Source organism: Pezoporus occidentalis, unplaced genomic scaffold, assembly GCF_034315485.1.
Source record: "Pezoporus occidentalis ecotype Australia unplaced genomic scaffold, CSIRO_AGI_Poc_V1 ctg8, whole genome shotgun sequence".
NCBI lineage: Eukaryota > Metazoa > Chordata > Aves > Psittaciformes > Psittacidae > Pezoporus > Pezoporus occidentalis.
The window spans coordinates 1,804,332-1,832,323 of NW_026916158.1; the positions used below are offsets into that span (position 1 = coordinate 1,804,332).

A 27,992-nucleotide genomic window follows, 5' to 3' on the forward strand; every position below is an offset into this window, starting at 1 on the left:
TAAAAAACCCTTTTTAAAAAAAAAACAAAAAACCCCCAAAACCTTTTTTTTTTTTAAAGAAAAGATTAAAAGAGAAATCTTACGAGTTTGTGCAAGACATGCATTCAAGCCCAGTTGTCCTTGACAATTACCAAGAGTGGATGCTTAGGAAATAATGCAAGAAAGGAGCAAACATTTAGTGATTTTTACCCAGAAAACCCTGCCAGCCTCCAAAAATTTGCACTTCACAGGCTTCCTATTAGCAGTCCTTGCTGGATTTCTTTTCTGTGGACTTCTCCAGATGCTCACTGAGCCCCATAAAGGATAAATGCCCACAGCACACAGGCTCATGGCAGGTAATCCTCAGTTACACGCTGTGTGCAGAACCACCATGGTCTCCTCTGAGGCTGTGAATGTTGCCTTCATTTAATGTCCACACTTCTGGTATCTGAAAAAATAGTGGGCACTTCTTTATCTCCATGGCAGTCATGATCTTCTAATCCTTTTTCATATCTTCTCTGCATTACCATTTTGACAGGCTGAAGAATATGGCCTGTGTAGATGTTCCTTCTGTAAAGGGCACCAAGTCAGGACTCCAGATGTCCATGGCTGTTTTTTCACCATGGAGGGTGTTCACATATCTTCACCTGTTTAAGGTGTTTTAAGATCCATCTTGTATGAGCTGAATCATTCTGCAAATATTTCTGTTTTTTCCTAGAAGAAAGAGAGTCCTGATGACTGTTCTAATCTAAAACCTAATTTGGATTCCAAGCTGGTGTTTTGAAGGAGACAGAGTTAGATCAAATTTTACTAAATTTATCAGGTGCAGATCTGAGTGTTTCTGTTTAGTGAGGAGAAATTCATGCTATTAATAGTTGCTATTTGACAGTGGGTTTCTTTCCATTACATGCAATGAGAAAACAGAGCCAGTTCATTATGAAGATAGTGAAAGTTATAATAAGGTCAATATAGTCTGAATTGTACAAGTGCATGTGGGGAATATAATGTATGAAAATGCAACATCAAAGAAAGGTGAGCAGGGAATGGAGAGCAGAGAAACATGTAATGAGAAAAGTCAGACTGAAGTCTAATTGGTTAAGCACTTGGGAAATGCTATCCTACAGCAGAAGTAGAAAACGGATTGAAAGGAATGGGACCCAGTCAATCTGTAACCACATTATAAGGACCAGAATAATTCCCCCCATTTCTCAGGTGAAGAAGCTGAGTGCCTGCCTCACCTGGAACAGCTTGCTGTGATCTGGACCAGACCTGACCAGTTCTTTGCCCAGAAGCCTCTTCTAAATATTTTTCATATTAACTCCGGGGCTAGAGAGAACTTAATAATCTGTCAGTGGGAAATTATTAGCTCTCTTAATGGCAAAGGCATAGAGTGGGGTTTGTGGCCCAGTATAAGTTCTTGCTGGTTTTGCAATCTTAAGTAAGTCAGTTAATCAATGGTGCTCTGATGATTTATTAACATCATGCTGCCAATGAGAACTCATGCTGAAATTTAAGATGGATCAAACTTAATTTTAAAATACTGAAGTGAATATCACACCTTTCAAGGACTTATAGAACTGATGCATAGCTATCATATATTAACACAGAAAGGAAATACATCTGAATAGTAAGGAATGTATCTCTTTCACCAGTTCAAAGTTCTGCCAACAGCACTAATAGCAAACTTTGTTTTCTCATGTTTTCTTGCAATTCTACAAAAATGGCTTGATGTCCCAATGTCATAAGTAAATCCTATGTTGTGTACTAAGTACATTTGATTTTCAAAAAGAGGAAAAAAACCCTAAATACAATTTCACTTGCATACGAATACATCTCTTTCACATTTCAATGAAAACAATCCAAATAGCATGAAGTCCTCTTTAAAAAAAAAAGTATTGTTAAAACAGCTGAAACAAAACAATACAAAATGTATTTTTCTTTTCTCATGCCACACTCCCCTAGTTAGTATCATTATTTCTAAGATTTGATTAATGATTTATGCCTAATTTAGGGTGAATATCTATCTAGTACAGTGTTACTTAGCCATTGTCTGCTACACCAAGAGAGGCTGCTGTTCTCCTTTCCCTTTATATATACATACATACTGTATATACACTGCAGGGGAAATTGGTCCACAGACAATTACCAGGCACTAAAAACCATATGGGAGACCAAGCAGAGCTTATATTAAGAGGATTTGATTACTTGCACTGCTGTCAACCTTAGCACATTTTTACATGCTAGATCCGCACCTCCTCAGGGTCGCTCTCAAACCATTCTCTGCTTAACCTGTAGCTGTGCTTTGGAATTTCCCAAACCAGGTGCAGGTCCTTGCACTTGGCCTTGTTGAGCTTCATGAAGTTTGTAGTGGCCCATCTCTCAAAGTCCCCTCTGGATGGCATCCCTTCCCTCCAGCATGTTGATAGTACCACACAGCGGCTGTTGCTGGCAAACTTGCTGAGGGTGCACTCAATCCCACTGTTGCAGACAAAGATGTTAAATAGTGCCAGTCCTAATACTGACTCCTGAGGAGCACCACTCATCACTGATCTCTATGTGGACATCAAGCTGCTGACCACAACAATTTCAGAGTGACCACCCAGCCAATCCCTTATCTGCAGAGTGGCCCATCAATCAAGCCCATGCCCCTCCAGTTTAGACACAAGAATGTTGTGTGGCACAGTGTCAAATGCTTTGCACTAGTCCAGGCAGATGATATCAGTCACTCTTCCCTTTCCTACCAACACTGTAACCTCATCACAGAAGGCCATCAAATTTGTCAAGCACAATTTACCATTAGTGAGCAACAGCAATCACCCCCTTATTTTCTATGTGCCTTTGCACAGTTTTCAAGAGGATCTGCTACATGATCTTGCTGGGCACTAAGGTGAGACTGACAGGTCTATAGTTTCCCAGCTCTTCCATTTTATCCTTTTTAAAAATGGGGTTTATGTTTCCCCTTTTACAGTCATTGGGAACCTCACCATAGAGACATGACTTCTCAAGTATCATGAATAGTGGCTTGGCCACTTCATCTGCCAGTTCCCTCAGACCTGTAGATGTATTTCATCAGGTCCCATGGACTTGTGCACCTTCAGGTTCCTTAGGTGGTTCCTTGGATTTTGATTTTTTTTCTTTTTGACTTTGGACTCTCTGCTGTTTAACCCCACAGACTGAGTTCTATTTCTAGCTGGAGTGTGTCAGAGGTAGTCTTAGAGCACATGTTCTGTTTCACTTTTATCCAAAATGAATTCCAGTTCATGTACTCAAGGCAGTTCCTCAACATGAACAAAAGCGTAAACAGAGAAGATGGTCACAAGATTTGCTTTAGAAATCTGCTCCTGATCCAAGCTAAAATGCAAAGGCAGACTCAGGCTTCTCAATGTCAGCTGGGCAGTGCCTGATTTAAAGCTCTGTGGAGCCAGCAGTAAAGTGAGGAGATGGGACATTTTCAAAAGCTCCAGCAGAGCCAGGTTTTGCACCACCAGGAGCTATTGTTGGGTTGCCAGGTCTCCTTGGCTGTTTCTGCACAGATATGCTCTGCAGCTCTTTGGTTTGTATTCTGGCTGAAAAAATACAAAAGTTGTTTCATACCACACATCATATTGTGCACTAAAGCTATCCACATGACAGGCAGTCTTCCAGATATAACAATAATTATTGGGTGATGCCAACAATTTGTACTTACTGGGTGTGTGCTGAGCCCAGACACAACACGGTCTGCTAAACAAAAAGAAAAGTCTCCAGCTCTGCTATGCTCCATCAGCTTTCCTAACTGCTTGAAGAACTTAGTTCTGGGTACTTTGCTAATACCTTTACATGAAAAGACAATGTACTCTTCAGCTCCCTGATGCACATATTAGCTGCTATTCACATATCGCACAATGTGAAACTGCATGCACACCTCAGACATCAGGGAGATTTCCATGTTTTCAGGATACAGAATTCTATGAAGGCAGTAACATTCAGACTTCCCAAGTCAGCTTCGACAGATTTTCACGCCTGCATAATCAAAATAAACATTAAGCTACTGTTTGTCATCAGACTTACTCTAACTGTGGTGCAACCAGGATAATTCCTTCACTGTTGCTTTGAACGAATAGACAAGGAGAAAAGAAATTTAAAGATAGAGAAAAAGAGAGGTCAAATCACGCCAAGAAAACTCTAGAAAAATTTCAGGAAGAATCTGGGGTTTATAGAAAGGTTTTGAGGCAGTAGATTACTTTGTTTAGATTGTTTTGGTTTAAGGGATTGTCGATTGTGCTCCTGCTGAGGATTTTGGGCCCAGCTAATTTTTAAGTCTAATGTAGACCACAAGAACTCTGACCCTGAGCACTGCTGAAATATCCCAGAATTCCCAAGGTCTGTAACTTGGTTTTGAGTGAACTGAGAGGTCTGCATGTAGATTCAAGTCTTTTAATGTGGAGATCCATTCCAAAGCAGGTTAAGGTACCTACTTGCTATGTAGACATAGCTGTTAAGGCTTTTTAGAAAAAAAAAATCAAAGAATACAGAGTGCCATTTAAAAGTTGAAGAGGATTTAGTGCCAAATCTCTAGCCCCTTATGCAACCAATTGCTACTTTGTACATCATAAAATACAGCAGACCAGTTCAAGCTGATCTTGCAGGCACTATAACTTGTACTTCAAATCTACCTAAATATAAAAGGTAATAAATTATGGTGTGTGATCCTAGCTTTTTAACTGGCATTCCAAGTCCACTTGCTTTTCTAATGCATTTTGGAAAAGATAAATCCTCAACACTTAAGCTGTACCTAAGCTTCTTGCTCCTTTATATTATTTCCTATCAATAAAAATATAAATGCTTGTGGTCATGCAATTTGATCTTTGAGTACATGGTACTATAAATCTAGTCATGATCCATTTCCCTTGAAAATAAATATAACCCTTTCTTTTAAGATGCAGGACAAAAAGATTCTTTATTAAGGACATAAATTCCTAATAATCTGAATAGCCACTTAGCACCAAAAGACATGGCTCCTGGGCATAGGTATTCACTAGATATATATTCTCTATGCCAAGCAGAAAGCAAGCTCTTAGAAAGTAAATTTTTCATGGAAACATAGAATTATAGAATGTTTTGGGTTGGAAAGAACCTTTAAATATCACCTAGCTCCAAACCCCCCTGCCATGGGCAGGGACACCTTCCACTATACCAGGTTGCTCAAAGCCCCATCCAACCTGGCCTTAAACACTTCCAGGAATGGGGCATCCACAGCTTCTCTGGGCAACCTGTTCCAGTGTCTCACCACCCTCACAATAAAGACCTTCTTCCTAATGTCTAATCTAAATCTGTTTTCTTTCAATGAAAATGATTCCCCCTTGTCCTATCAAACTACATGCCCTTATAAAAAGTCCCTCACCAGCTTCCTTGTAGGCTCTCCTTAGGTCCTGGAAAGCTGCAGTCTCCCCTGAGCTTTCTCCTCTCCAGGCTGAACAAGACCAACTCTCTCAGCGTGTCTTCATAGGAGAAGTGCTCCATCCCCCTAATCGTCTTTGTGGCCCTCCTCTGGACTCGCTCCAACAGGTCCATGTCCTTCTTTTGTTGGGGCCCCCAAAGCTGAATGCAGTAATCCAGGTGGGATCTCACCAGAGTAGAATAGAGGGGGAGAATCCCCTCCCTCGTCTTGCTGAATATACTCCTTTTGATACCATCCAGGACAGGGTTGGCTTTCTGGTCTGCAAGAGCACATAGCTGGGTCATGGTAAGCTTCTTGTCAAGCAACACCCCCAAGTCCTCCTCCTCAGGGTTGCTCTCAATCCATTCTCTGCTTAACCTGTAGCTGTGCTTGAGATTGCCCTAGCCCAGGTGCAGGTCCTTGCACCTGGCTTTGTTGAACTTCATGAGGTTTTTAGTGGCCCACCTCTCAAGCATGTCAAGGTCCCCTCTGGATGGCATCCCTTCCCTTCAGCGTATCAACCAAGCCACACAGTTTGGTGTTATCTGCAAACTAGCTGAGGGTGCACTCAATCCCACTGTCCATGCCAACGACAAAGATATTAAACAGTGCCAGTCCTAATACTGACTCCTGAGGGGCACCACTCATCACTGATCTCTATTTGGACATCAAGCTGTTGACCACAACAATTTCAGAGTGACCACCCAGCCAGTTCCTCATCCACTAAGTGGCCCATCGATCCAGGCCGTGCCATTTCAGCTTAGACACAAGGATGTTGCGTGGGACAGTGTCAAATGTTTGTCCACTAGTCCAGGTAGATGACACCAGTTACTTTTCACTTATACACCAATGTCTTGGCCCCTTATTTTAGAAGGACACCAAATTTGTCAGGCACGATTTGCCATTAGTGAAGCCATGATGGGTGTCACCAATCACCCCCTTATTTTCTATGTGCCTTCACGTAGCTTTCAAGAGGATCTGCTCCATGATCTTGCTCGGCATCAAGGTGAGAATGACTGCTCTGTAGTTCCCTGGCTCTTCCACTTTTCCCTTTTTAAAAATATTTTCCCTTTTCCAGTCAGCAAGAACTGCACCATATTGCTACTTCTCAAATATGATAGATAATGGCTTGGCCACTACATCTGCCAATTCCCTCATGACCCACAGATGCATCTTGGCAGAACAGACAAGACAGAATTTCTGCGGACAGAACTGTACTATTGTCAGCCAAGAGCACCACAGCAGCATCAGCTTTTGCCTTGTGTTTATTTCAGGCAAATTTGCCCTCTGTACATCTTTCCTCATATTTCATGAAATTTCTCTTCTTCTTCCTGTAGCTCTTCTTGTCCTCTGCATTTTCCTTTTCTATCATGCTGACATCAAATCTCCAATTATCACGTGCCAATGTCTCTGCTACCTTGTAAATCACTCCCCCTTTAGTTCACTTTCTTACTCTCTTCATAGTGCAGTCTTCTCACTCAGGATGCCCAAGGCTTTATCCAAGGCTGTCTATCTCCAAGGCTGCAGATTTCCTAGATATGCCTCAGGAAAGGTCTCTGGTCCCTTAGCACTTCTTATTTATTTATTTATTTATTTATTTATTTATGTACCATAGAACATGGCTGTGACAATATCAGTATATATACTATAGAGTCACCACATCACAGGAAATTCCTGAAGGTGAACCAGAACCTACATTAAAACGAATAAGCTCTTTGACTTCAGACATTGACACTTGCCTGCCACTGTAGACATGATGTTCAGAGTGTTTAATATGTCAAACATATTGCTGCCTAAGCACTCTTACACAGAGATATTTACTTGCCAAGCACAGAGATGTTTAATGTGAAAGTAAGTAAAAGAAAAATTATGAATGAAAAAGATAAGATTTTTTTTTATGAACAGGATCAAATAGATCCTACATAAAGGAATGTCTGTATTCTGTGTCAATTACTTGCTCTAGTTTGAATTTACACCCTCTGCTTTGCAACTGAAACTATTCTTTCCCTTTAACTGAAGTTGCCAAAATATAGTCTTCATCAACATTGATTCAACACATCACCATCTAAACCAAAGTGATAAAGCTGGTATTTATATCTATCAAGAGACTGATTACAGATGATGGCAATGACCATCTCAAAAGGTATAATTCTCTGTCACAGTGTATATCAGTATTTTTCTTAATTATTTCTGACATTTTATCTATTACTCCAAGGACTTTCTCTGAGGGCGGAAATAAAGGGGAAAAATGGGTTTTGTGCCACAGATGAAGAAATACATCTTCTGTAAGTAATTCCCAGAAGAAATCTTGAAAATCTTATGGGGTCAGGAAAGAGGTAAGAAAGTAACATTTGTCACCCTTGCTGAATTGGTCATCTAAACTTACAGCAGCACTAAAGCCGGGTGACTTATCTGCCGTCCCTTAGGGAGGAAGAAAAGTGAGGATGAAGTACAGTGGGGGAAGGAGCATTGGGAAAGTGTGATCTAGAAAGCTGCCTAAAGATTTTGATCTTCGAGCTACTTATCTCCCATTTCCCCACAGCTGATGTCATAGAATCATAGAATAGTTAGGGTTGGAAAGGACCTTAAGATCATCTAGTTCCACCCCCCCTGCCATGGCCATACACTTCTGTTATTAGAAATCATACATAGCAGAAATGAAGAACCATACAGCTGATGTTATGTCAAGAATAATAGTTCACCAAGTTTAGGACCAGTAAATACCATCTGAGAGTGGCTGGGAGAAAAATTTTCCAACTGAAGAACTATACAGATTTAATAAGAGTGGCCACTGATCAACATCTATGGAGAATACTAAGGCAGAATGAGTGACAGGCAGTCCACAAAACCAAAAGATGCCTTGAAAAAGCACATAAAAAGGCTTGTTACAAGTCACCGCTTTTGACATGAGTTTGATGCAGAGTGGACAACTGGGTAATGAAGAGCAGCTCGTCATATAGCCCTAGAGAAATTTCAAGCACAGTTGGCTGCTCAGCTTAATGACACCATTATTAAAATCAAGATAAGTAAAACAGGCTACAGCAGACATGAGTTTCCTGTTCTTATCTTAAAAACCTGCAAACACTGCAGCTGCCCCAGAGCAATACACAAAGAACTCATCATCTGGTTTCCAGCCTTGGAGCTAGTTTCTGTACAAATAGTCTTCTCTCACCTTCTGAATCCTCCAGCAACCCGTGCAATGACCTACCAGCATGAATATGGTGAGCAAAACGAGTTTCGCATCAATATTAGACCTGTTTGATCTTGCATTACGCAGATACAAATCATGCTAACAGCACTCCATGGAAGCTCATATGTACAGAAATCCATTGGTAGGTATAACAGCATTTATAACATGGGTTACTTAGGACATAGCAAGAACATGCAAAGTCTGTATTTAACAGAATGAAATGTGCCTTTCAGATATTCACCAGTCAGGTGGTTTGTCCTTAATCTATGCTCAATGAGAAATGAAAATGCCCTTTTTCCTCTGCTTCTGGTGTTGGCTACATGGTGGCCTGCCTTTAAGAAGGCATTTACTGCCTACCTCTGAGAGATAGAAGAGGAAGGGTGAGTGATTTTCATGCTCTGGCACTCATTGTAGGCTGCTTAATTTGTCAGGACTACTAGGCCATGGTTTTGTGCTTTGACAGGTTTTTGTTATTCCTGCTAATCCCATTTCTGTTGTGTAATGTGCGTGGCAGCATCTGGTGACAACAGAATAGAACACCTAATTGTGAATGAATACAGAGCGCCCTGTTCTGCCACATTGCCTGTTGCACTATTTTTGCATTTTTATGGCTGAGGGTGGGCTTCCAGGAGCTGCAAAGCAGACAGCCCATCGTTGTAATCAAATTTGCCATTTGCATGTGTGTGTTCTCAGCAGCCTTCGCATTTCTATGGCCCCCAGGATTCCCCAAGTTTGGCTTTCTGGCTCCTTCTTCTGAGTGGAGATGCTGATCTGTATCTATTAAACAACCTCCCTTTACTTTAGCTATTATGTTACAATGTGAAACTGATGAGTTTAAGTGCATTTGGTGTCATTAAAAGGAGCAGAATATGAAGAGGGCCAATGCAGTACCTGCACAACTGTTGCTGCCCTTGCCCATAGCATGGCTTCATTAACTTGCTGGACACAATGACTAGCAGCTGCTTGGAGACCTCCTCTCCTTCTGAGCATCTTTTTTCTGTTGCACTCCATTATGACTCAGACAGTGGGCCACTGACTCCAGATCTTATTCTACTTTGCCACTTGCCATGTACTAGGCACAGTGAGCAACCCTGCGAGGTGTGTGCTATGCTAAGTATTGCTCATGTAGACAAGCTTAACATCTCACATGAAAATGGGACAATGACCATGAAAGATCCAAACATGCAAGATTAGGATATTTATTTTTAAATAGTGGTCTTGTGGATTTTGAGGGGAAGGTGTTCATTTCATTGTCTTAAAAGTTCCTGAGAATAGATTACCGGTTTAATCAAGATTTATACAAATACTCTCCTGGTGGAATATGGATCAGATGGCTTCATGTGTGAACAACTTAAACTGGTTCCAGCGAATGTCAGTGTTACAACTTAATGCCTTCACTTATTATGAGAAGTGTTGGAAAACACTCTTTTGCAAGAATCTTCTTTCATTGCTGACAAGTGGTGTAACAATAGCTACCCAAAACACTGATGCATCAGAGCAGTATTGAATTTGACAAAGGGACCAAGGCTATTTTATCTATAAAGTATATTATTTTATAGAATGAAGATATTTTGAATAGACTCATAAGCCTTTCTGACAAGAGGACTTCACATATTTTCAGCTTGGATTCTTGTCTGCCACAAGCACTAGAGCACTGCAAAACAAGACCGACTAAATTCATTGCCCACATCAATCTTGTAGAAACTTTCAAAAGATTAATTAAAACAAAGCTCTAAAGGCCCAGAGATCTGAAGTATATGAATCAACATCAAAACCAAAAACTTTAAGGAGGGTGTCCAGAATTTTCAACTAAAATGCAAGCTTCAGTTTTCTCCTGGTAACACTTGGTGCAATTTTCCTCCCAGCAAACAGCACAACTCTTCTGTATTTACCACAACAATATGGAATCAAAACACAAAACCTGTTGGATGTAGTAACCAAAAAAAGATCTAAGACTGGTATAAAATTGAACAGATGACTCATACATTTTTCTAACTTCCCTATATTATAGGATCTTGAATATACTAAGTTTAAAAAAGGTGGTCAAATAATACAGTAAATATGAAAGCAGCTTCAGGACTGAAGCATGAAGCAGCATACAATCCACATATGAAACTAAGATCTTGTCTTATGCTTTCTCTTATCTGCTACAGTTCAATTCTAAACTGAGTTCTAAGGAAAAACAAGATAGTGTGAAAGCAAAAATATTTGTGTACTCTATGCATATAAAATAGACAACCAAGGGAGAAATTTTCCTCCTTATCAAAGACTTGTATTAGATGTATCCCTTTTCTAAGCATCTGTGGACAAGTTCCCCAGAAAAGATGCCTTTCATCAACTATGGGAGCTGTTATTCGTTATCATCATCTGTTTATAATCAATGAGAACAGTTGGATGCTCAGCACTCTTGAAAATTGAACCAATTATTTAGGTCAGTAGTTTTTAACCTTTTTCTATTTGTGGACTCTTAAGCATTTTCCAGTGGATGTGAGGTGCTGTTAGAAATTTTGCTCATGTAGATAGATGTCACTTTCTCTGGCACTTACAACAAACTGTCTAGAATTTATCCCTTCCCTTTCATCCCCTTATGAAAATGTCCTCAGACTCCAAGCTGAAACAACTCCAAACCACATTAGTCAAACATATACACTTTTGGGTAAATTAAAAAAAAAGAGGGCTACCCGAATCCAAGTGGTTTTAGGCACCTTGATAAACTATGCAGGTACAAGTTTCTCAATTTGAGTCTAAAAGTCTATGTTATTTTGATTACAATCCAGGAAAGGCGCAGTTCTGCTGACATCACTCTCTGCTGGAACAAGTAGTTGCTGCTCTGCCTTAGCCCAATTGTTTCTTCTTTGTCCCTGTCTGTCTTACACTGGCCTCCTCCATATGTCAGCATAAGTTTCTTTTTTGATCAATGACCTGTGTGCTGTGGGACTGAGAGATCAGGCAAGGACAAGCATCTTTAACTCAAAATTGCTACAAAAAAATACTTGAGTGGCACTGTACTCCAATAGCATTTTTTGTGCTTTCAATCCTCAAGAAAAAATTGAACACAGTTTTGAACAGAGAGGGAGGGAAACGAGCAATGAAAAGCAAGGGATGGGATGAACTTGCTAATCTGGTCATTACAGCACAAATTAAAATGTCTCAATTCCATCAATTCACAAGTGTGCCTTACAACCATCATAGGATGGACTGGGGCTGCCTTGGGAAGGGGGTCTGACTGAGGTCTGACCACAGCTATCTTCTGGAGTCCCATCACTGGTGATCAGCAGCAGCAGAGGCTGCTCCAGGCACTTGTGCCACTTGTGAAGATTGCTCTGCTCACATACAGCACTGCACCAAAAGACAGCTACTACAGCAAATCCAGCAATTTATGATGGTAGGATTTGTTTCTAAGACCTTAAAATATTTCTAATGTCATTTTACTATTTATTATAATTATTATAGTTACTGGGTTATACAGCAATTACATATATTGGATTGTATCTCCATTAGATTACTGTACTGCAGATATATTTTCATAGTCAGTGTGTGAAACACAACGGTTGCATTTAACAGAGCAGGCTCTTAAATTTCCAAAGCAGCTCAACCTCTGTTCTCAGTTTAGGCAACCAAGCAGACTACCTAGGTCAGCCCTGTGGAGGCTTTGGTAATGCTTAACACAAACTTTCAGGGAAATGCTCTGAACCAACAAACTGATTTCACATGTTGGAAGTCACCAAACAACTGACAAAATACTTAAAGTAACTGCTGAAAAGTTGCCTAAAATAAAAGGAGGGTGAGGAGGAAGAAAAACCCTTCCTGGTTTTAATGCAAGAAACCTTTAGGCCTGACTACTGTATTTAAATTACATCTATTTGCTTTTTACGTAGTTCGAATAGATGCTTTTTAATTATTGCTAATTGTTTAAGATATTGTTGTATGCCCCTGAAGATTTAAACTGAAAAAATTTAATTCCTTTAAAATCTCCTTCAGCTACAGGCAGTACAGTAAGAAGCCCCATAGGTATGGCAGTAAAAATAACCATAAAGGCATAAGCATTTAAATGAGGAGAGCATGGAATACTTCCCACTAGACTGAAAAAAAAAAAAAAAAAAAAAAAAGGGAGAGAGAGAGAAAGAAAAGAAAAGAAAGAAAAAAAAGCTATGTGTTTTGGAGACACAAGAACCAAACCATGAAACACACAGTTGAAACATTTAGGATGACTATGAAAAAGGTCTATGTTCACTTGTTAAGGAATGCGCTAAGGCAGACTAAAGCATATGAATGGCCCTTTCACAGGTCACAGATTCTATTCAGTTCTTGGACATTGTTATTATCCGACAGAAATAGATGGGCCTAATTAATATTCTGAACATACCTGAGAAAACATTCTTAAGGAAATCATCCTCTGGTGGTTTAGGTTTGTTGTGTTTTGGGGGGGTTGTTTTTTGGGGGGTTTCTTGGATGCTATGTGCTTTTTGGTTTTGTTTTTAACAAACAGCAGACACTATAAATAGTGTCTGGTTAATACACTATAAACATAAGTTTGGTGTTAAAAGTTTAATAAAGAGTCTACTTCTGAATATATTTGTTTATGCAAAGACTTGGATTTTTTTTTATTTTTTAATTTTAGTAAACAGTTTTGCCATGTAGATTAAAGCTGAAATGCACAGTCATTTTGCAAGCAATTATATTCTTGGCACTTTTCTGAACATAATATAACAATTACCACAGCAACTGCATTTTTATCAGAGCAGTCCAAGCATGCAGCAGGTTAATATCAGCGTTCAGCAACTTCAGATAATATTTCTAAGATGCTAATGTTTAGCCAATTTCAAATGAGTAAACAGCTTCTGATATGAACTGAGTTCTGGTCTTTTAAGATAATGTGGTTACAGAGACCCCAATCTTATATGTAGTGGGACTACTGCCCCTTAAAAAGCCTGTTAAATTTGATGGGAGTCTTTACAAGCAAATCCAAACGCAGGGCCAGCTTCATGGCAAGAAAGATGAACTCTGATTACAAAGTTAACTTTCCAAGGAGCGTAATGCATTGCATAACTGGGTTAGGGTCTCAACTCTGCCACTGCCTGGTACGGTGCGAGCCTTCCCCTTATACAGCTTGTCCATTTACACCGAAACCTTTAGAAAGCATGAGCTATTCACTGAGTGTCTGCTTGGTATTAACCATCACCCAAAACTGATGCTGTTATTAATCTAATCTACACTGGATTTTAAAGATATGCAGTTTCATATCAGTTATTTGACTCCCACTGCGCAATCTCAAAAGAAATAACCTCCTTTTTTGAGGTTTGGCTCTCCTCACTGCTGACCCTTGCAGGAGTTTTGCTGTTGACTTCACAGAGAGCAGAAGCAGGCCCAGAAAATGGATAATCTCCCAAAGTCATGTGAGCTGTATCACTGCATTTCGAATTCAGGACACCACTTCAATACAGGGACTTGTTCCCATCTTAAATGTCTGGAAGGCATACAAATATAGATAAAAGTAGATGACTAATTATCACATCTATTCTCAAGGCATGCATGGAGGGAGGCAGTAAAGAGGAGGGGAAGTTTGTGGGTTACTCCCACACATAAATCCTCTAAGTGTCAATGGGTGAATAGACACTACTTTAATCTATTGTGCAAAGCTGCTTTATAACAACAATAAGCTGAAACAGAGAAGAAACTATATTAGAAAGGCAAATATCAAAATATATCACTCCTAAAATGCCTGCAGGTAATCAAGTAATTCAGTCCTGTAGTACACCCAGAAACAGGAGTCAAGTGTTTTTGTACTCAAACCTTAACATGGTGTATGTGGGAAAAAGAAAAAAAAATCCCATTGAAATAAATAGGCCTATTCATTTCAGAGACAGTGAAAAAGAGACGAACTTTCTTTGTCTTGCCACTTTAGAGCCCCTTGATAGCATTTTCTTTTTTTATTGTCTTTTAGATATAGATGCCCCTCTGCTTAAGTATCACCAAAGCTACTAGTAACAAATACCTAAATATATAACAGATGCGTAAGTGCATCTTGGGATAAATACATTATGGACAATTAACTGTCATCATACCCCTCAATTACATTTTCACCCGCTCCTGTAGTGTACACCTGTGGCTTGTTAGTAATGCAATAAGTGTTGTAAAGCAACTCTAAGGTTCAAAGGTAGATCTGCAAAAATCTGTTTTCCTCTTTTCTTAAATGTGCATTACATGAATGTGAAAACCGAGAAACAAACACAAGAAACAAAGAACCATTTCTTTTACTGGCTGACATTGTTGATCAAGTGATTTTTTTTTTCTTTTTTGGCCTGATTCTGATTTCACCAATGTAGAAATTAACCCAGAGAAGCAGAACCAAAACTCACTTTAGCACGATTTGTAACATTATTTTAAATGCCACATTTCTCATCTGTGTGTGGATAATATAATAATCACATCCACTATTTGAGAAAATTGTAATGCACATCATTTTTAGTCAAAAGTAAAAGAACTTGTTAGAAGCACAACTGAAACCAATACATATCTAGGCTATAGTATAATTAAGTCTGCAGCTTTGCAAAATGGATGTTTGTATAAGTTAAAGTAGCTATTGGATATCCTTACTATAATCACACTTAAATCCATAATAGTTCCTGGAAGGATTATTTGTTATTAAATATGTGAGTGGCATAATTCAGTAAGCTCTGTATATGACATTGATGGAGTGCCTGTGAAGAAAAATATTAAACAAAAATATACTGTACAAATGGTCTTATAATTGTAGCTAGAGGCAAATCCAGCACAGAAATACCCCTCTTAGTTAATATCCCAGTGGCACTAACACATTGTGTTACTGCTATGTTTGTTTATGTATTAGTCTTATACTGTCAACATTAAGGTTTTTTTATTCCTATCATGCATTTTTACAACGTGAGTTACTACCTCCCTCTGCTAATACCTCTGGACTACTGCACTACTTGTTCAGGGAGGGAATCATGGACAGTCAGAGACATCATGAGCTTCAGGATGAACAATGGGGTGATCTTTGTAAAGGTGACTTTGACTGCTCTACTCACTTCCAGACATACAAGAAATCCTCCCAAAATCTCAGATGCTGGAGTCCAGATAACTCACTCCACCATGAGATTGGCTGAAGCACACAGGCTGTGACAGGCTGTGATACCCATCCCTGCCGGCTCCCCATGCTGCAGACTCCACCTTACACCCACTGCTGCCATCCCTCTGTATAGGGCACCTAGCAAGTCCTGTACCCAGCCATGGTCCACTGAGCAAAACTACTCTTACAGAATTACCCCATTGACCAGGAGAAGGAAATACCATAATTCTTTCTGGTTCAAAACTTTCTGCATAGACAGGACATAGCTGGTTATATACTTGTCCTGGGTTCAGCAGTAGCAGTCATTTTTCTCCTTCTTGGTAGCTGGTGCAGTGCAGTGTTTTGACTTTCAGCTCGGGAACAGAGCTGATAACAATGGTGTTTTGGTTTGGCCAAGGACTTTGTGAGCCTCATGCTCTGCCAGGGAGGAGGGGAAGCCAGGAGGAAGCAGAGACAGGACACCTGACCCAAACTGACCAAAGAGGTATTCCATACCACAGCACGTCATGCCCAGGATGTAACTGGAAGGGCTGGAAGACTGTGGGGTTGGAGGAGGTATGGGTCAGAGCTTGGTCGGGCTGGGGGGGCGAGTTATCGGTTGGCTGGTGGTGAGGTGATGTATTCTCTTCCCTTGTTATTTCCTTTATCATTATTATCATTGGTGGTAGCAGTAGTGATTTGTGTTATACCTTAGTTACTAAACTGTTCTTATCACAACCCGTGGGAGTTGCATTCTTTTAGATTCTCCTCTCCATCCCTCCAGGAGTAGGGGGAGGGAAAGAAGTTGGGGGGGAGTGACTGAACGAGTTACCTGACTGGGTTTAAACCACAATACTGATCCTAGACAAACCACGCTATTAGGACTTGATAGCTACGTTGTCACTGCTTTCTGTCTGGCCTTGTTACTGACGGGTTCAATTAGACAAATTAAGCTAATCTCACTCCTAGGGTGGGATTTCTCGTTGGCCTAGGCACAGTGAGATATTTACCTATTCACTAATAAATTTTAGAAGAAGCTCTGAGTACTTTTTTTTTTCCCTTTTACCTTTTGCCAAAAGAGAGTCTTCAATACTTCACACAGCTTTTCTCAGATCACTTACATATGTGAAAGTCAACAACTTAATCTGTATAATGAGTAGCGGTGCCAGCAGACACTTCCACAGGTTTTGGCAGCTTGGTTTAATTGTGGTTGTTCTTTGCTTGTCTTTTAAAAGCTCTGTGAAGTAAAGTTGAAGGACAAGACATGGAGATATTCACAGTTAACATTCAAGAGTGCCATTTTGTTCTATGACCCAAGTGACTTACCTGAGAGACACTGAGAGGCTGGAAGTTGGCCTGCACAATTAATGAAAAATATTACAGGTAAGAATCAAATATGCATAATTTGACTAACAGTAGCTCAGGGATTGCCAAATGGCAATATTTCAATGTGTTCAAACAGTCTGCTGAAGAACTGGGTTAGCTGACCAAATGATAACAGCGACTGGCCAGTCAGCATAAGCTGTGATGAGTTGTATCATTTTACTTTGCTAAATCCATGGTCTCCAAAGAGTTTAATCACAGTTGGATGACACAAAACCAAATACAAATTGCTTTGCTCAGAAGTAACTCTCAGCTAACTTGCCTTTTTATCACCCAAGTATCACAAGGAAGAACTTTAGTGGGTGGAAGAAAGAGCAAGAGAAGAAACCTAAACACAAATATTTGAAAACTGTTTAGCACTAAGTATGGGGAAAGTACTTAGCAGAAATAAGAAATGAAATAGTTGTTAAATTCATGAAAACCTTTCTGTTTCATGAATAGATTCATGAAAACCTTTATGTTTACAACATATGTGCTGTATGTAAATCCTCTGATATTTGTTGTTGCATGTCTAAAAAAAATAGAGAGGACCAAAGAGCAGAAAAATGCATTACAAGAAATAGCACTACAGGATCCAGAAGCTGGACTGGATGATCTAATAGGATGCTCTCATTTCTAGCAATTTTTCCTTGAAAGTGTTACCGCTTTTGCTAAAAAGCTGGCTCCATTAAAAAGAAAAAAAAAAAAAAAAGGTATTTTTCCTGCCTCATCTATTTTAAAAAATATTATTATTAGAAAAATTATCAAAAAGCTTCTAAAAGAAAAAAAATTATCTCTGCCTTCAGACATTGAACTACAGTATGTGAATTGCAGTTCTCTAGGATTCTAACTTCTTTAATGAAGAAAGAAACACCCTAATGTCTATTGTCTAAGCACTTGTATAGACTAGCTAGGGCAAAATTAGTATGAGTAGCATTTACATTGTTCTATAAATGGCCTGAGCAAAATCTCATAACAAATTTGCACTGTAGTTGGAACTCATCTGTTGTTTGCATTTCCTACTTTGCAGATGAGACAGTCTCAGAAGACAAGGTAGACTGAAGACTGGTTGGACAACTCTATAAGTGAAGTCTCAAGGCTCTTGTCATTCTAGCTGTCTAAATTACTTAAACAGGACTCAGAGGGATTTAAAGGGGAGAAACGACATGACAAACAATTATATTCTAACACACTATTTATAACAATGCCCTTTCAGATTATTGTTCCACTCAGACTGACACATTACTGTAATCCCAGGGATGAATCTAGGGATTTAGAGTTAGATCGTGCACAGCTTGTAGGCATAAAAAAAATACGAATAAAGAACTGACATTCAGGAAATATAGAGCGACTCAAGGATAAATTCTGCTGGGATGAGCTTAATTTATCAATGTCAATAACAACGGTGAACACATCGCAAGAATACATGCATATTAATTGAAAATAACTCAGATTAAATCACTGCAGTTTGACATTTTGAGATAGGCACTTTATCTTTTCAAGAAAGAGAGCACTATAAAATCTTTAATCTGAAAACACATCTTAATTGCATGTTATCACCTCCTAATTGCTTCTATATTATATTAAACATTTTGCTAATTACTAGCCTGATCATGGTGTAAATAGCTTGAGGCTAGAGCTCATAACCAGCTGAAGACAACTGGGCACAATGAGGGCCACAAAGAAGTTTATCACTTCGGTGTATTATCGCGGACTTCCATCATTATCAGTGTCTATCACTCTTTATCTCTGCTTCCCTTGTGAGATAAAGAAGAGAGGCAATAATGTAGATCAGAGGTTGGGTTGCATTTCAGTTAATCCATCTATTTCTAGCTCTAGATTTCTAATATTCCCTGGGGACAAAAGTTGTCTGCCTACTGCTGTCACTAATCTACTGCTTGAAGACTGAGGCCAGAATGCTATTTGCTCTACCACAAGGCTGGGTAATGGAGGTGCTCCTGGACAGCTGGAAGTGAATGCTGCCTCTGAAACCAAAGGATGTGGATGAAATGCGTTGCTGTGAGCAATCTACCCACTTACCTTCAGACCCTGAGTTATACACAGATGATACATAGGGAGAGTCTGAGGCAGCAGCTTATGAATTCATCAGGAAAGAAAATTATTTACGTATAGGCAATAAAAATGCTTGTAAAAAACTGTCAGATGACCAAGCAATGCAGGAAGTCATTCGGGTAGCAACTAATAATATAGGTACAGTAATCATTTAGACAATTACAGTTACCAGAAATGAGCAAACCAAACCAGCATTTTTAGGGTTTTTCTTTTTTTAAAGAAAAACAATTTTATGCAACATCACTTCCAGGAATTAATTGTGGGTTCTAAACTGCAATGTAAAACACAGCTTTATAAAACATGACTTGCATTTCCTGAAGAAAGGAAATAAAGGAATAAATCACAACACAGGTAAACCAGCTTTTCTCACTGTCCCATTGGCAGAACGTAAATTTAGCCAGGGCAAAGAGGAGGTGGCAATATCTTGTTTATGATATTTGCTTTCTGTGTTTAATATTAGACTTTGACTACAGCTGCTTTGTCAGGGCTTGCTGTAAGATGCCAGAGACCCAAGATTGTCTCTGTTAATAAAAGCTTACTTTTTCATCTGTCTTTGCACTGTGGCAGCAGCAAAGGGCCTATGCCTGGAGGTTCATTTGCTATATGGAAAAACCTCACAACTTTTACTGAGTAGAAAGTTTACAAGTCAGGCAGAAAGAAAGCAGACTGAAAGTGAGGGAATATGAATGTGGACGAGTTCAAGTTCGAGTCATGAGATGCAAAAGCAAAGCATTCTCAGCTTCAAGCTGTTTTTGTATTGGAAGACAATGTTTAATTAAATTATACAAAATTAATGCTCAAATCTGAAGAAATTTGTTACCCTCCTCACCGACTCACTCCTCTGTGATGGGATAAGTGACATTTTCCCCAGTGAGACTAGACGTATCATCCCTGCTTTGACCTTCCCCTTCCAGATTTCCCTTCTCAGACCTCTCAGACTTAGTTGGGGTTTGTTTCTTTTTTTTTTTGTTTAGCACTCCAAGGGCTATATCACTCTCCCTTTACCTAAATTTCTGTTTTTCAGGAGCATCATAAAATAAGTTAGAGAAGTACAGTAAAATAAGAAGTGCTAACATTGGCCTTTGCCCTATATGTGTCCCAATTTTGCTTGCTGCCACACATACTGCCCACCTCTCAGGATCCATCTCTTCCTCCCCTGTGGCTGCTATGACTCTTTTGGCCATCCTGTTTCTGTGGCAGCATGATAGATGGCTTCATGACATGAGCTTCAGCATGACATTGACAGGAATCTGGGTCTGTCTGAAGTCTTTCTGAAGAAAGACTTTGTATCAAAGCTTCTGCAACTGGGCTCATTGTCAAAATATCTCTGCTGCGAGCATGCAGAGAAATAAAATACAGCACAGCTAACCCGAAGGAAGCAATGATGCACAGCTGTTTTATTGCCTGGTACAGGTAAGACATTTTTAGGGAATATATTCTGCCTTTTAATGAGCCCACAGCAGAAGGTCCTGGATTTATCTCAGCTGCCAGGATCCTCTCCCTCTCACTTATTCTCTTTCTCCATTTCCTTCTCTGTTTCTAGGCTGTGTCTGTTTAAAGTGTTTCAGCCCCTTTCTTCAGTTCCTAAGCAGTCTTTACAGATGCCTGTGTTCTCCCCAAGAATTCCTTAATTTGCCATCTCTGCTTCCTCTTATGGCTATGGGAAAGTTGTGCTGTATTCTCATCTTCTTTTGTACCTAAGGTGAGGAGAGGGAGGCATTTCCCAGTGGAATAAATATTGCCATGATAGGTTGGCGCAAGGATTGGCTTCCTATGGGGTGGTAAGTGATTTCAAGAATACCTTGTATTTAAGCACAGGAGTGCACAGAGCTGAAAGGAAAGCCTGTACCACGAAACACACAGCTCTTCCAAGGACTCATTTCTGTGGTTGTATTTTAAGCCCGTGCTACAGATTAGTTTTATGATATTTGCTTGTTTGTGTTTTCTCCTCTGTGTTCACATCTATTATCTCCACAGCCACTAATTCTTGATATAAATGATGCTAAGCAGTAAAGTATGGTCCATTAACTTGATTTTAAAAAGTATCTAAAATTTACGCAGTGATTTAAATAATAATATAAATTATAGTAAGTATGTGCAGCAGCAGAGGGTATGGACTCCTAAACAGAATGAATTTCTCCTTGGAGAGCACTGATTAGTTCATTTTTCCTAATGAATCTTTCGTTATAGTCAGAAGTTTCTTTTTTTCCCCCTCACTGTCTCACTTATGAAGCATGCATGTATATATGTATGTTCCATTTATGTATTTGTTAGCTAGATTAAGTAATTTCCTACTTCATGTCCAGAAAGGGCACAACACTTCTCAAGGAGGCAGCTGCATTTCTTAGGAGAGGAAACTGAGGCCAAAACAGCCCATTCATGGGTCCTCCACCTATTCAGTCTATGGGCCAGACACCTCCAAGTGTAATCCATTGGAAAAATATAGTCTGCAGAAAAATGGATGAATACTACTGCTTCTCTCAGTGAAAATTATTGTTGTGGCCAATTAGAAAGTCTTACCTGTTAAGAATGATGTAGCTATTATTGCTTCCACTCTGTCAAAAATTGCAGCAGATGGTTTTGCAGTGCCTTCTCCAGGGTCTAGCAGTGCCCCTCTGCTTCAGCTTTCCCCTCAGTCCATGTATTCACACTGTACTTCCCCAGGGCAGAGTGAAGGAGACGTCCCCCCCATTCCCTCGCATGTGCTTTATGTGCTCCTAGAAGACAGGCTGCCATCTGGCCTAATGAGCTTCGAAACAAACTGCCTTTAAGACAACTTTCCTTTACCTGCAGTGATGCTTCTTTGGTGGTTGTTTACCAGCACCCTGGTCATTTAAGCTGTAGTTTAAGATGCATCACAGTTGTTGTTTTTTTCCCCTAGAAATATCAATGTAGGTAGTGCTTTCCAATAAGTGGACATTAATTCATGCTAAATTACAGTGGGATTCCCAAGAAATTACATATTACATCCACATGAATACTGAAAGAAATCATTATGATTAATGGTATAATTTATATGTGCATGTTGATGAAAGAATCATAATCTACAGTAAATTAGTAGAGATTTATGTACTAATAATTTTGTTGTGCTCTAAGGTCCACACAAAAACCAACTAAGTGATGTTGTATTGACAGCCAGTTCATATTAGCATATCTTAAAGGGATAGTATAACAGTATCAAATAAACAACTTCTAATGCATATTAACGTCATTTCACCTTTTTTTCCTCCAGAATCCATATCTATGCCATTGCTAGGAACAAGGCTTCATCCCTTTCATCTTCACATATGCGCCAAAGAGTAAACGTGGATGAGAGAAATGAAAATATTTAAACGTAAAATAACTGACTTCTAAGAAAGGAAAATAAATGAACTGACCTGCTCCATCGATGCGCTTCTGAGTGCATGAAGGCCATGTGATTGCAGCCAGGGCAGAGGAATTTCATGCCTTTCAAGACAGCTGGTGCAGCTCTCCCTAAAGCCCAGGGTGCCCCAGGTCACTGCTTGGGATAGCCGTGACAGCACCCAATGCACACCCTGGCCACCCACAGTGCAGCGCACTGCTGCTCTGCACCCAAGTAGCTATCATATATGCACAATGCATTATTATCTTAAATGCAGTCATTATTGCTTACTGCAGATACTGTGGTGCTTGGGGAACACAGAATTCATGTACTGAATTCATGTTTTATTTTCCATATAGGAAAGCACAAGCAGAAGCACCTTTCCTACTGGCAATGTTTTTGAAGTGCTTATGGCTGAGTGTATTTGGGCCTTTTCAAAACAGTTTGTGTTTCAGAGACCATGTACCAGTATCACACAGTCACCTTGTGGGGTTTGAAATGCCAGCTGATGGTAAACATGTGAAGTGCATTACTTAATATTCTAAAGAGATGGTTGTGACCTGTTTTATATTAATCACTGAAGCAAATGTTTATAAAATGCATCTCTGTATAATCACTAACTGATCTTACCTCTGAAATTCTTATGGGAAATAGTGGAAGGTAGTTTAAATTATCTATTAAAATTTATTTTTAACAACAAGGATGCATCGCTGACCTAGCAAAATTTGCAGTATGTTTTCCTATGTTCTTAGTACATCACCCTTTCCAAACATTTTTTAAAGAAATAGCACAATCTAATCAAAATAGTCTTATGTTTTTGTAATAAGCTGCTTTATCAATCTATAGCAACTCAGACAGGACTCTTCCCCAAGGAGTTTAGAGCCTAAAATGTTCGCAATTTCTAAGAAAACATCCCCTGAGCTATGTGTGCGAGACTATAATGATGTGAGCCGACAGCAGCACTGCTACTGTACATTAGTAAAGATCCAGAATGCTTTCACCTTTTAAGTTAGATATTTTCACTTTTTGCTGCTGGGGACACACTTTTTTTTGTAGCACAAAACTGAATATTAGAGGCAGTTTTAAAAATTTTATACAAACTTGGATGTATTTGCTTGTAACAAAGCCTGTTGGAGGACTAACTCTTTTCTACAGGGAACCCAATGTCAACTTTTGCCAAGGAGAAATCAGTAATAAAAACATATCTAATGACAACTCAGCCTGTATGCATTTTACCTAGCTACTACTTAAGGAACCTGTAGCCTACACTGTATGTTATGCAGAATACCTAATTTTCAAAATCCTCACTTAAAACTTAATTCAAGGGAAAGACCTCTTGATCTTACAAAAGGTATTATTGCTGGAGACTAAACTGCTTGATGTTATGTATTGTTCTAGCTGTAGTCAAGAGGGAATATTAATTGAGATGTTCCATTGATTACAGTGTGTATTCCACAGTGGTTCACATGTTTCCTGGTGGTCTTTCCAACAGGAATAGCACAAATGAGGGGAATAAGATGGATCATTTTGAACCTTAGTTGTTAAGCCATTGTTCTATTGTGCACAAAAGGTAATGCTTGGTTGATTTGCTTTATTTCTGAGCTGTTCTGATTTTTTCCCTGTGCACCTAATCTCTGGCACTTCCTCTGTGAGTCATCAGCAGCTGGACCCAGTGAAACCACAGGAACTAGCTCCTGGTAAAGAGCTCTAATAGTGCTATTACTCAAGTTCAATTCTCTTTAAGCCTAGTAAAGAAGCATCATGAGTCATATGGTACAGACAAGAGTTCTTTTGCATTTGCTTCTTTAGGAAAATCAAAACCCATGCTTCGCTTTCTCAGAGTGATTACAATGGGTGTCTCCTATACCTATCTCAGTCTGCCTTTCCTTTGCAGCAAGGCTGAAATGTCATTTTCCTTTCAATTCATCATTATTTTTCTTACCTTTTCCAGTTGTACTGCCTATAATTTAAAGCAAGTTCTTACAAATAAAACAAAACAAAATTTCACAACTATTTAGCTCTCTTCTTTCTGCTCGTTTTCATTGCACAGAAGTGCAATGTGATTCACACCTCCGATTCAGCTGATTTGATTAGTTGTTGCTGCCATACACCTGCTGCTGTCACGGCAGTAGTCTGTATTTGTGGCACATTCCTGCTGTCTGACAGAACAGGTGGATATTGTGTAGTAGATTGAAAAGAATGGTTTGAATGGTAATTGTTCTGCATCCCTGCTTACACAAACCCAGCAAAAGTTGCGTCTGTAAAATGAGTCTTATGATTTGCCTTCAGTAAACAGGATGGTCAGGTGTCTTATTTTAAACTAAAGCCAAATTTTTAACTGCAGAAGAGAATAACCTCATCAGATGAACTTTACAGTAAGATGGTTGGAAATTTTTCATAACCTTTGTTCATTTCTGATTCTCAGGCATTTCTGTACAAGACAATTTGAAGACTTTGGAGAGTTCTGGGGGATATCTTTAACTCCTGGTAGGAGTTCCTTTCCTCTCCTTCAATTAAAACGAGTCATTCTTAACATTTAAAAATGGTCCTTATTAAAAGAACGTCTCATAGTTATTATCCTCTCAGACTAGCATTTTGCCTTCTGATGAAGTCTTGCATGCTGGTTGTAGGAGCTTTATTAAATTGTAATGCAGTGCTGCTCAGGGACTGATAGTTTCTGACAGTCTGTAACACTGGGCAGCAGAAAAAGGAACAGTTTATTGTTCAGCTTATTGAACGGAAAGAACTACATGGCAGTTGACAAAGATCCTCTTGCAAAGCGGAGGGGTACATCTGACCATAGAGGTCTTTGAATTATCTTTAAAACATGAAATGGGGGGACCCTGAAATCCCACATGCTTCCTGAGTCAGAAGTATTTCAGCAAAAACCTGAGGAATAGTACAAGTAGCATTTAATTGTTAGAAAGAACTGGAGAAACTAAATACAGAAAATGTGAAACCTCCTAAAAAGAGGTAAAGTGAAACTAGTCTCTAAATCAGACCCTTTATTTATTTGCACAGTTGTATTTAAATGGATTAAGAGCTCCAATACAGTCATTCCCAAATTGCAATCCACATACCACAAGTTGTACGCAAATGTCTGTGCTGTGACATGTGAGCCTGTGCAGGCTGAAGCTGCTGTCACCACTGCTGCGGATGGCAATACTTGGCAAGACAAAGACTGAAAATTAGTCCTAAGAGATAGATGAACAGTTTTCCCTTTCATATAAGATATTAATTTTTAGGGAAGTAGTGTGTCTCATCTAAAGTTCATACATTATTCCTCCAGTTTGAGCAAAACTAAGTGTTTTGATGTTCTCATACAATAAATGCAATCTAAATACCTATTTACCAGTAGTGCCAAGATTTAAATTGATTACTTCTGCCTAAACAAAGATAGCACTATTTCTCTTCATGTATTTCTTCAGCTAGCTATTAAATTTGTGGCAGATTGCAAATCATGGTTCTGTAGAAGACAAATGCAACAAATATTTGAAGCCAATATTGCACACATTTTTAATGTACACTTTTTCAAATATACATATATGTATCTGGAAGAACTTTTTTTTTAAAGCAGGGAAAAAGCATAAGGAGGTGAAATTTTTGGCAGACTGTAATTCTACATTTGGAATGTAGAACCTTCCTATAAAAGGTTTTATGACATATATTTCAAATTAGTATTTCATTCAAATTAATATTTCATGTGCAGTGTTTAGAATTATTATTTTGATATTTTTGTTCAAGTTTTGCCTTTTATCTATACAGCACACATTAGTGTTTTAAAACTGTGCTACTGATAATTTTTCAATTTTCAGGTACATAAGGGGATAGGAAAGGTAACCAAAGAGTTTTGATTTTCATCCAGTTCTGACAGAGGTATTTGATGTACAGTAGAAGTTGGTTTCATATTCTTAAAAATGTTGTAAACAATTTGCAGCTGCTTGATTTTTGATGCCATCATAAATATTCATGTTAATTTTCCAAGATCTACAAATATAAGGTGACCTTAGACAAAAAATCAGGCTTTGGGTAGTACAGAGTGTTAAGCCATTGCTTTTTCACCTTTCTAAGAATACAGAGACAGCTGAAAAGTCTGTGCTCAACATCACATGCAGGGCTTCTGGCAAATGTTTTCCCATGTATTTTAAACAGAACCGATGAAAAGCCATTGCATTAAAGCTGCGCTAGCAGAGAGTCTGATAACGCAGTTTGGCATAGATATAGCAGCCCTGTAAGAAGTCACTGGGTTTGTAATCAGTAGCTCTGAACATGACTTTTAATCATGCAGTACACATTTGCCACTGTGTAGTAGCACAGTTTTTTCTGGACATAGGAAAGGGAATGTCAGCTTGAAAATGGATGAAAGAATAATAGAAAAAAAAAAAAAAAGAAAAGCAAAACTAGCAATGCTAATTATTCTGTTTCCATACCTGCTAATTGTTCTAAAGCATACCACCAATGACACTAAAGCATACCAAAGATATATTATGTTGTGTGATATTTTATTACTTGATAGGATACTGCATTATTATAACCACATGAAACAAACAGGTACATTTTGCTGACCTTTAAGTAAAGTTCTCTTTTTTTGTTTTTCCCCCTGAGATTTTCTCCTTCAGTATTTCCACACACTATCTGTAACAGGTATGTTTGTGTTTCAGGTGAAATTTTTATGGTTTTAGGACTAATAATATAGTGTATATGGAGACAGCAATTGCATCAGCGCCACAAGCCAGTCAGATAATCCAAGAATGGGAAGGTAAGGGGTCCTGACTAATATGAGAAGATGTGAGAAAAGATCTGAGAAGGTGAAGTAATTCTGCTCAGGAAGATGTAGGACTTTTATGGGGTTGAACTTCAGTGGCATGAATTGCTTAAAGTGATGCTGAATTATACCTGCTTGCCTTAAACATTTGGGTCATCTCATATGTAATTTAAGCATGGCCTGTGTTGACCCAAATTTCTAATGGTACAGCTCAGCAAGTAATGACCAAAATGACACATGAGTGATAAAAACAGGATTTATCCAAAAATTCATAGAACGCATTTTCTGCTATAGCACTACATCCACAACACACCATTTTCCTGTGGTATTCACAAGGTTTAAATAAATTACAGGTAATATTTTCATAACTACACATAGGATTTAGAAATCCATGCCCCATTTTTTAAATTGAAGGAAAATGTTTAAAGCAGTTTCAAAGGGATTGAGGTGATGAAACACTATAAAAAAATCCTCCTAGGTTCCTCTTACATTCAGTATCTGACCATAGATGCTTAGATGTCCCTTTGAAGGTCAGTATCCACAGTTCTGAAGAGCATCCAAGCTGTTTTCAGAACTGTGAATTAGACCCCTAAATAACATAAGTGCTTTTGAAAATGAGATCTAGCGAAATCCTGTACACATGTTGGTTTTAGTAAGGGTATCTGAAAGACTTACCTGTAAGTTTTAACAGCTTTAGGAGCCCTTGACAAACCGTCATATTCTTCATGTATCAACATCAGAATATAAACTGAGTCCTATAAACAGAAAGAACAATATAAGCTTGTATTTTAA

General features: G+C 38.9%; 2 long non-coding RNA genes across 2 annotated transcripts; one reads left to right on the forward strand and one right to left on the reverse strand.

Moving 5' to 3' along the window:
* Positions 1 to 76: 76 nt before the first annotated feature.
* LOC134155877 (uncharacterized) lies at positions 77 to 27,954 on the reverse strand. The gene is made up of 3 exons (XR_009961756.1): positions 27,876 to 27,954; positions 3,668 to 3,981; positions 77 to 693 (listed from the first exon to the last, which is right to left on the reverse strand). It is a non-coding gene; the product is annotated as an uncharacterized LOC134155877 (long non-coding RNA).
* Positions 8,121 to 19,283, forward strand: LOC134155707 (uncharacterized). The gene is made up of 4 exons (XR_009961688.1): positions 8,121 to 8,619; positions 15,644 to 15,965; positions 16,523 to 17,040; positions 18,050 to 19,283. It is a non-coding gene; the product is annotated as an uncharacterized LOC134155707 (long non-coding RNA).
* Positions 27,955 to 27,992: the final 38 nt, after the last annotated feature.